General features: G+C 45.5%; 1 protein-coding gene across 14 annotated transcripts in view; it reads left to right on the top strand.

Annotated features, from left to right (window-relative positions):
- The first annotated feature begins 2,083 nt into the window (after positions 1 to 2,083).
- CLASP1 (cytoplasmic linker associated protein 1) overlaps positions 2,084 to 10,331 on the top strand; it is a 260,361-nt gene continuing 252,113 nt past the window's right edge. For 3 of the 14 annotated variants that reach the window (XM_082397795.1, XM_082397806.1, XM_082397805.1), the window contains exon 1: positions 2,107 to 2,384. The gene's annotated coding sequence lies outside the window, so the exon portion shown is untranslated. Of the gene's footprint in view, positions 2,385 to 10,331 lie in introns of all 14 variants that reach the window. The other 11 variants (XM_082397809.1, XM_082397808.1, XM_082397804.1 and 8 more) reach the window with 10 other exon arrangements.

Below are 10,331 nucleotides of genomic sequence, written 5' to 3'. Positions count from 1 at the left end.
CCCTCTTACATGTAAATTGTTGATTTTCAGCACCCTTGTCCAAACCAGTGACTAGTCAGTGCCCATGGGTGCCCAGCTCCCGTGGAAGTTTGTTTGCTGATCACTTGTGTTTATGTGTGGTTGGTGAGCTTCCCCTTGGCCCACCTGTAACCCAGAACCTTGGTTTCCTCACTTGTAAAATGTGGTTAGTAATCACTTGCTGTTTATTTTGATGGATTCAATGACATAGCAATAATTTACATAAAGCAGTAGTACAATGCCTGGCATATCTTAAAGCCTCCAAAGTGCTTCCTATAAATGGAGAATGCATTGAGCTGCCCCTGCCAGGGTCACTTTCTAAAACAGTTCTTTCACCATGTTACTACTCCTAGTTGAGGACCTGAAACAGTGTGGATTTCTCTACCTGTTTTCAAAATATTCCCCATCCTACTGAAAGCAGGGTCTCAAAGACATATTTGTACACTTATGTTCATAGCAGCATTATTCACAGTAGCCTAAAGGTCTAAGTAACCCAAGGGTCCATTGTGGGATATATACATATGTATACCTCATACATATACATACACACAATGGGATATTATTTAGCTGTAAAAAGGAGGGAAATCCTGACACTTGCTTCAACCTGGAAGAACCTTGAGGACATTATGCTCAGTGAAATAAGCCAGTTACAAAAGGACCATGATCCCACTTACACGAGGAACCTGAATAGTCAAATTTGTAGAGACAGAAAGTAGAAGGGTGTTTGCCAGGGGCTGCGAGGAGGTGGAATGGGGAGCTGCTTAATGGGTAAAGAATTCCAGTTTCCTACGCTGAAAAGAGTTCTGAAGATGGTTGCACAGCTATGTAAACGTACTTAACTGTACACTTAAAAATGGTTATGTGCGTTTTACCACAATCAAAAATTAAAAATTCCCCATCCTATTTATTGAACCTTTTCACTTGTCCCGTTTTTTGTTTTTTGTTTTCTTTCCCCATTTCAGTTAGACTGCTCTCTTCATTGTACTCCCAGTATGATACCCACTTCCTCTTGAGCCCCTGCTCCACGCAATCTTCTCTGGAATGCTCTTTCATCATCACCCATCCACTTTCAAAAGGCCGCTTGTGCTTTCGCCCCAAAGATGTGCCCTTTTCTAGATCCAACCGGGAGTCACATCCTCCTTGTCATCGCTACTCCTCAGACTACAGTCCGCTCCCTTCCCTGCACTCCACAGAGGAGTCTACACGGGGCTTTGTTTTAGCTGGGTGTCTCCAACCACAACATCTAAGCCCCGGACTATCAGGGGTAGGATCTCACAGGTCTCCCAACACACGACATCCCCCACTAGCAGGAGCTCCGATACAAGAATCGAGACGGAGGGAAGCCAATTCACACTTTAAGAGTGGTTTCCACGGAGCAGTGTGTAATCTCACGAAAGCTTTCAACGTCAAATTACTCGCGAGCGCAGGGGCCCGAGGCGGAACGACTGTGGGGCCTCCGCGGTCCTCAAAGGGAGCCCTGTAACTTGCACAGCTTATAACCCTCCGAGACACTCTCCCACACGTCTTCCAAGAGCAACGCGACGGGGGGACACAAGCAGCCTCATCTGTGCAGCTGCTCGAGGAAGAAAGTCTCAAGGGTCTCCGAGGCCTCCACGGGGCTGGCTCGGTTTCAAAAAGGGAAAAGAACCGTTAAAAAGGTGTGCTTCCGGCTCCAGCGCCCGCGCCTCCTCGAGCGGGGAAAGGGGAGCCGAGGTACGGGAAGTCGCAGGGCACAATTTCCTTCGCCCCGGACGCCTGGCCGGGGCGCGACGCGCGTAACCCAGAAGTGAAAGGTCGGTTCCTTCAGGTATTAGACACCCCCCGCCCCCACCGGAGGAAGTTCCGGCCGGACGACTTTTACCCAGGCTTTCTTGGTTCCTCCTGAGTTCTACGCTCCCTGCTTTCTGGTGCCCTACTGCCATGGCCGCTTAGATCCGACCCTCCCCGCCTTGCCTGAGTTTTGCCGCAACTTCTCAGGGGGGGTGCCTAACTCCATTCTGGCCCCCCTTTCCTGAAAGAACTTTTCCCTACGGGTCCCCATCAGGGCCAATTGACGTTCTCCAAGGAGGCAAAAGCTCCTGGGACTTGCAGGTCCCGAAGCCCGGCGCAGCCAGGGCAGCGCCTGCGCGGGGGCGTTACCATAGAGAAGCAGGCGCCTCTCTGGTCTCGGTTTACACTCTCTATGGTCTAGCCGGGTCGTGGCGGTAAGGGGAAAAAAGAGAGACCGCACTGCGCAGGCGCTCTGGGCTTCTAATTTTTTTTTTTTTTTTTTTTAATCCCCGCACCAAGCGCTTAACCTCATTGGGGTGGAGGAGAAGGCGGCGGCCGTGTGGTCCGCAGGGGCAACAGGAGCGACTAATACGACTGTAAGTCCCCGGTTAGGGCGAGGACGTGTAGACCCCAGCCCTTCCAGGCCCCAGCCCCCCCTCGCGGTGGTGGGCGCCGAGGCTGGGTGGGGGCGAGGTCCAGCGCTGTCATCCGCTCTTGGGTGCACTTTGGGGGGAGGGGGCGGCCCTTAGGTGGGAGCCGGGCGGGGAGCGGGAGGGGAGGGCTGTTTATCCAGCCCGCAGGTCGCTGATCCCAGGCTGCTTTGCAGAGGGAGGGGGGCGGCTGTGGGGTGAGCCCGGCTTTGTGTGTCCCCCTCTCTTCTCCTCTGCGGGACCCCACCCCGGGCCCCCTTCCCGACCCGAGTCTCCCAGGCCGGGTGGGCGAAGCCGCGTTTGAAAAGAGCGGGGCTCGCGAGGGGAGGGGGGGAGGGGGCGAGGGGGAGAAACCCACCACAACTATAGTCACGGGCGAGTGATGGGTGTGGAGGAAGATCCGGGGGGAACGTGTCCAGGCGGGCCAGACAAAGCCGAGCGCGGGCCGGGCCGGATACGCAGGGAGCCCGCGGTCCCTGGGCCCGCGGCGAGCTTCTTCGGAGGCTGGCAAAGCGGACAAGTGCTGAGTTAAGCCTTGTGCAGCCTCCTCAACTTGCCTTTGTTGTTCTTCGGTATTGGCAGGGACGCTCTGACGGAGAGGAGTGGGTGCTCTTGCACGTTAGCCTGCTTGGCTACAATGGAGCTAATCGCATTTTGCTTTCCCGTTTAACGAGCCGCTCGGATGAGTCGGGTTTTCCAGAGTCTCACTCATTACATAATTTTTTTTTTTTTAATACTTGTGTTTACTCCAAAAATTAAAAACAAAAATTAGATGGAGCCTTGAAGCGTGTTTTGTTGCATCTGGGTGAGTTTCTCTGTCTTGGGGTTCGTTCATTAACTGCTGACCATCCGTAGAACCTGTGAGCTCTTTAAACATGGTACTTTGATTTGTAGATGTGGCGTCCAGAGCTTTAGATTCTCTAGTCCTTTGGGAGGCAGTGATGCAGAAGAATCAGAAGCGAGAAATAGTTGCCTCCTGCCATGTGCCTTGCACCCTGTTCGGGGGCCAGAGTCCGGCATAAATGATGGCTTTAGAAATTGTTGCTTTTATTACTATTACTGTGACATTTGCCGTGCTCTTGATATGAGGAATCCTGGACCGTGGGCTCCCTTTGCTCATCCAAAGCAAAGGGAGCAGTGGAGAATAGTAACATTGCTGCAGAGACCATTTAGATAAGAAAAATTACACCACAGTGTCCCAGAGTTACTGAACATTATTTATCTTCTCGATTTGCTAAGAAAGATTTAAATTTTGGTGAGGTGTTTGCTTATCCATTTTTGTGAGATTGTGTAATTGCACCTTTTTTGGCAATTGTTACTCAGATCTCAGTTTCTATAATTCATAGTTTATCAGCTAACGTGTAGCAGTTTCAGATTTCTAAAGTTTTAATTTTTGTTGAGGAGTTTTCAGCCGTAGTTTTATATTCTCCCAGCTAAGGTTAAGCGGAGTCAGAAATCCTTTGAAGAGACTGTTGGTGGTGGAGGTGTCATATATTTTATCTCCATGTCACAATTTAAGCGGTAGTAAGTAGGGAAAAGGCCTTCGCACCTTAAATCAGTGTTAGAACTGAAAACCTTGATCTCCTAGTGTGCCAGGATTTTGACCACAGACTCAACTTTACGTAAAACAGGTAGGCATTTTTTTGTACTAACAAGAAGCAGAAATCTGAAGCTTGGTTTTTTATGCTTCAATAACTACTGCGATAGAATCTCTCAAGTGTAGTTCAGATGATGGGAACTTGCTTTTTATAGAGCAAGATTTCAGATCCTTAAAATAGTTTGACAGGGATGTTGAGAAATGAATGGCCAGAAGACCATTAAGTTTATCATTCAGATGTGTTATATTTTGTTCATTGGTCTGGGATTTAGATTTTTTTCCTTCAGTCCTTTGTTAATTCTCTTTTTTTTAGGTGGCTTAATCTCACAGTTTATAAATTGGGTGAGATAGTTTTTTGGACCTGAGACATAAATTAATTTTTTCAGACTCCATTTATTCTTAACAGTCTTCTACTTATAAAGTTGTAGCTTTTTAGATTGGTAGATAATACTTTTTATTTCATAGTACTGTTGGTAAATGTTATAATCATTTAAGGGATTGTAAATGTTAGGCTCAGAGCTGAGTTTTGATAAGAGTTTTGATAACTGCAAGTCTGGTTGTCAAATAGTGGAAAGAATAGACAGTAGCAGAAACTAACAAATGTTTAAAGACAGAATCACTGATGATTCAGTCTTTGGTTTGTGAAATGTAATTTAAGAAAGTAAACTAAGCTTTCTTTACCCAGTGCAACCAGGTCGGCATCCATAAAGAGTGTGTGTGTTTGGCTGACTGACCTCTGAAAGCCTTTTCTTTTTAGCACCAGAATTTCCTGAGTGTTTCTAGCCGGGTCTTCGTCACCCCAGGGCTTTCCCGCCTCCCTTATGCTCAGACCATTACTGCCATGCTGAATGCATTTCCTCCCCAGATCCTTACGGCAGCCGAAGTCCACTTCCCCACAAGGATCCCTAAAGACGTAGCTCAGATATGTTCAAACGGCAACATTGCTTCCATAACACCTCTGTTGACTTTTCTCTTGTTTCTTGCCTGGAATTCTCCTGCCTCCTTGCTGGTCCCTGTTGTATCCATTATCTTCGTCCTTGGAAGATTCACTCCGGTGATTTACTTTTCTCTAGATCCTTGAGGGATCTGGAGTTTGTAGAACACTTTGTGGTAGCCTCTGTGCTTGGACGACTGCACTGGTGTAACTAGTCACTGTAGAACGTGAGAAGGAATAAAGGAATGTATCGTAACTTAGAGTAACAGAATTTGAGCCTTGGAAGAGCTCTTAGAGGCCCCATAGTCCCACATCCTGCCTTTTATCTACGATATTTTGGTCTTTAGCCACAAACTGCAGGCACACTTTCCTGTCTCTGGACAGGTCTTGGTTGCTAGAAAGGTATTTTAGACTGTCTCCAAAACTGCCCCTCCCCTTTTACCTGTTGATCTTAGTTGTACCCCCGGAAGCAACATGAATCACGTCTGTTTCTTTTCTATGAAAGAGCCTTTCATTTCCCAGGACAGTCATCAGGCCTTCTCTAGATTTATTGATTAATTTATTAAACCCTTTCTTTAGTTAGATACCAGGTACCACGAGGGTACAGTTGGAAAGACGTACCCGGTCCCCGCACCTCAAGGGCTCACTCACAGTCTAATAGAGAAGACAGACAAAACGGTTACAAACTGGTGCTGGTGATGCTGAAGTATGTAAACAGCCCTAGACCCTTTGTCCCTCATGGTTTAACCTGATTTCACCACGCTCTCTTGAGACAACTTGGTTTTGTTAGGGTCCTTTAAATGCGATGTTTGAAATAAAGCAGAATTTATTTATACTGACCAGAGTATACAGTTACTGTTGTAGGTTAGGAAACTGTATCAAGGATTTTCAAACTTTGTTGTGCTTTCTGGCTCTGCCACTTACTAGCCCTGTGACTTTGGGCCATGGGCCAGTGAAATCATCTCTTTGTATTTCAGTGATTACCTCTATAAAAAAGGAGGGTGGAGGGAGGGCAATGTTAGTAGTAGTATTTACTTGTAGGACTGTGTGAGGATTAAGTGAGATAATATATGTAAGATGCTGAGAACAGTGACTGGCGTATACTGAGTGGGTATATGGAATTCCTGTCATGTGTTCATGGTGGCAGTTAATATTAATAACAACGTAATAATAATAGCAGTAATCAGGCCACCAGAATCACTTGGAGAGCTTCTTAAAATACAAATGGCCTGGTCTTATTTATCCCCAGCCACCCAGAGATTTTGGTTAGTTCAGTCTGTGGGGTCTGGGCAGCCATAGTTTTTATTTATTTGTTTGTTTGTTTGTTTATTTATTTTGGCTGCGTTGGGTCTTCGTCGCTACACGCAGGCTTTCTCTAGTTGCGGTGAGCAGGGGCTACTCTTCGGTTCGGTGCGCAGGCTTCTCATTGCGGTGGCTTCTCTTGTTGTGGAGCACGGGCTCTAGGTGCACGGGCTTCAGTAGTTGTGGCTCCCGGGCTCCAGGCGTGAGGGCTCAGTAGTTGTGGTGCACGGGCTTAGTTGCTCCGCGGCATGTGGGATCTTCCCAGACCAGGGCTCGAACCTGTGTCCCCTGCATTGGCAGGCAGATTCTTAACCAGTGTGCCACCAGGGAAGCCTGTGGGCAGCCATAGTTTTAACAATCCCCAGGTAATTCTTAAAAACCCAGTTTGAGAGTCCTGCAATCTCTATTAATTTTGTTAGTGATTACATTTGCTTTTACGAATTAAAAAAAATGGCCAAGAAGTAGACGAATAGATTCTCCTGAAAGATTTGAACATCCAGATAAAGGGACAGGCCTGGCCCCAGACCCTGGGCCCCTTGGGAGGCATATCCGCGTATTATTGGTTTGGAGTGTACCTCCTAAACACGGTTACCCTTGTCTGTAGCTGCATGTATATGAACGTCTTTATAATACTAATAGCCAGATTCAAGGGAACAGACCCTGGATTTTCAAAGCACTTGTACATTCATAATCTTTGTTTCCTTCAAAATCCTGTGAGGTAGGAAGAGAAGATACCATCGCTATCCTATCAATTTACAGATGAGAACCCAAGACCTGCACATTAAATCCAAGTGCGTGATAGAACTAGGATGAGAACTGGGCCTTCTGTTTCTCGCCTAATGTTGTTTTTATGTAAATTGTCTCCTAGCTACATGATTTTGTTACCTTATATTGAAGTTGTAGTTCTGAAGTCCTCTGATCTTTTGCCACATGAATAGCTGCCACACCAGATTTCCTCCTTTCTTTTAGTGTGTTTATACTTGCTTTTTAAAAAATGTAAATTTAAGTTTAATAGTTACCATATCTGGGGGCAGGGGGGTGGTGGTGGGATGAATTGGGAGATTGGGATTGACATGTATACACTAATATGTATAAAATAGGTAACTAATAAGAACCTGCTGTATAAAAAAAATAAAATTCAAATAAAAAAAATAGTTACCATGTCTGTTAAGATTTATCTTTTTCTGAAAAAAAACCTAGAACTGGCCTCGTGGCCATCTTGTTACCATGGCCCATTTGGGTGTGTTTATCTTCGTTCAAGATGGCTGTGGTCAGTGAATCCACTTTCCAGCTCTCTAGAATGGTTGTCCAGTTAACTTTCCAAGCAGAATCAGTTAAATTTACTTAGAGTCCTATTACAGTGATACGGCAATAATACAAAAAGTTGAGAGGCCAGACAGGGAAAACCTATGCCAAGCTGTCCTAACACAAGGTCTTGTCTTTTCTTTGTATCCAAAGACTTTTTTTTGTATTTATTTATTTATTTTTAAACATTCATGTGACTCGCTCTTTTAAAAATTAAAAAAAATTTTTTATTTTATACTTTTGGCTGCATTGGGTCTTCGTTGCTGCGCGCGGCCTTTCTCTAGTTGCAGTGAGCGGGGGCTACTCTTTGTTGTGGTGCACGGGCTTCTCACTGCGGCAGCTTCTCTTGTTGCGGAGCACGGGCTCTAGGCACGCGGGCTTCAGTAGTTGTGGTGCACGGGCTCAGTAGTTGTGGCTCGTGGGCTCTAGAACGTGGGCTCAGTAGTTGTGGCGCACGGGCTTAGTTGCTCTGCAGCATGTGGGATCCTCCTGGACCAGGGCTCGAACCCGTGTCCCCTGCATTGGCAGGTGGATTCTTAACCACAGCTCCACCAGGGAAGTCCCTTTTTTTGTATTTACTGAGGTAGAATTGACATACGACAGTATATTAGTTCCCAGGTTTGCAACGTAATGGTTCAATATTTTTGTATATTGTGAAGTCGTCACCACAGTAAGTCAAGATCCATCACCCTACAGAGTTATAGAATTTTTTCCTTGTGATGCGAACTTCTAAGATCTACTCTCTTAGCACCTTTCAAATATGCAGCACAGTACTATTAACTATTGTCATCATGCTGTGCATTATAACCCCAGGACTTATTTATTTATAACTGGAAGTTTGTACCTTTTGATGCCCTTCACCCATCCCCCCCCACAAGGTTTTTGCTTAATGCGTCACCCTTTAAAGCTGTCCATGCTTTTTAGTAAGTAATTTTAGGTCTTGAGTGTTTTTTGAATAGTTTCCGTGTAATGACATAGTACACATCATTAAAATTTTTAATAGCTTTGTCGTATTTGAGTTGATATGGCAAATTTTGGTAAACTGGGATCCTTGACAGGCACGTTATCTTTTATTTTTTTTTGATATTATATATACTACAACGGCGGCTTTTTTTTTTTTTTTTGCATGTAGTTTGCTGCTTTTGTGTTGTTTCCTTCAGATCAATTTTAAGAAGTGAGAATATTGGGTGACTTTTGATACATATTGCCTGATTGCTGACCAAAAAGTTGAACAAGTTAATAATTTCCTAAGCAATTTAAGGGTGTTTGACAAAAATTTTACCAACTTCTGGTAATATGATTTAAGTCATTTTTTTTTGGTTCTTTTTGTTCCTGTGAGAGGTGCAGAACGTGCAGGTTGAATTGGATATCACCTGCAGGTGATCCCTCTGCATTGCCAAAGCCAGTGCGTTTTCGACAGGTTTGGAGGAAAATGCAGGTCTTACTTTGTGGGGCAGACTGGTCTGTTTGCCAACATAAGAAGGTAGTCTTGTAACATCTCCGTGCCTTCCCTTTTCAAGTGTTTCTTTACACAGTTGTGCTCAAGGGCCCTGCCTGAAATATTTAGTAATCAGAGTGTCTGGCGGTGGGGGTGAGGCATCTGTGTCTAACAGATTTCCCAAGTGCTTCTGAGGCCACCAGCGTTGGAGAGCTGCCTCAGGTCCACCTCCTAGCTGATTTCCTGCTCCGCTCCTCCACAGAGCACGTCTCTCCTGCTGGTAAAGGCAGGGCTCTGTTGTGAACAGAGGCCTGTTGTACAGAGAGAGTGAATTGTGTAGCCGCGCCCTTCCTAACGTGGAGTAGCTGGGTTCATTCTGTGAACAATAAGCCAGTCTTTCTAAGAGTCTGAACTGCATAGAAACAGCTCCTTCTCTGAAGTCTGCGTTTTATTTAAGTTCTGGTAAGTCATAGAATTCTCCAGATCCAAGCCATGTCCTGCTCAGCCTTTGGTTGCCTCTGGGGTGGCAAACAGACCTCTCGTCCCGGTAGCAACAGCCATCGTAGACTGAACACCCACCATCTGCCAGGCACTAGGCTGGGTGCTGTAGGAGTACTTTTGTCAGGTCTTATGTCAACATTTAAAGGTAGATGCTGTTTTCATTTCATAAGGAGAGGAAGCTGAAGCTTTGTTAGAGCACCTGAGTAATGTGTCCATGGTCACACAGGTGCAGAGTAGCAGAGTTTGGCTCTTGAATTCTTCAGCTTCCTTTCCACTTATCTCTGTTTTTTCCAGCACAGGTTATTCTTCCTGCATGGAAGGTCACTGGGCTGCCTTGGGGGAGAGTCTGCTTCCAGCATCCGGCAGCATCTGGAGAGGCCTCTTCACTGGTCAGGAAGGATGTAGAGATGCAAGCTTCCCACTAAGGTTTCCATGAGGGTTAGTCAGATCTGGGGACCTACAGTCCATTTTGGATTTGAGTCCCTGATTTGAAATCTACCCTTGGGCAATCCAGACTCCTAAAGACTTTATAGAAACTGTTTTTTTTTTCTTTTTATTGTGGTAAAATATATATAATATAAAATATGCCATTGTAACCATTTTTAAGTATATAATTCAGTGGCATTAATGACATTCACATTGGGTAACAGTCACCGTAATCTGCTTCCAACTCTTTCCCATCACCCCAAACAGAAACTCTGTAACTATTAGGCAGTAAATCCCTGTTCGTCCCTCTTCCTCAGCCCCTGGTAACTTCTAATCTTCTAGTTCTATGAATTTGCCTGTTCTAGATATTTCATATAAATGGAATAATAT

Source organism: Balaenoptera borealis, assembly GCF_965194805.1.
Source record: "Balaenoptera borealis genome assembly, chromosome: 6".
Classification (NCBI taxonomy): domain Eukaryota; kingdom Metazoa; phylum Chordata; class Mammalia; order Artiodactyla; family Balaenopteridae; genus Balaenoptera; species Balaenoptera borealis.
The sequence above is the reverse complement of the archived record's forward strand: the minus strand, read 5'-3'. Positions and strand labels throughout refer to the sequence as shown.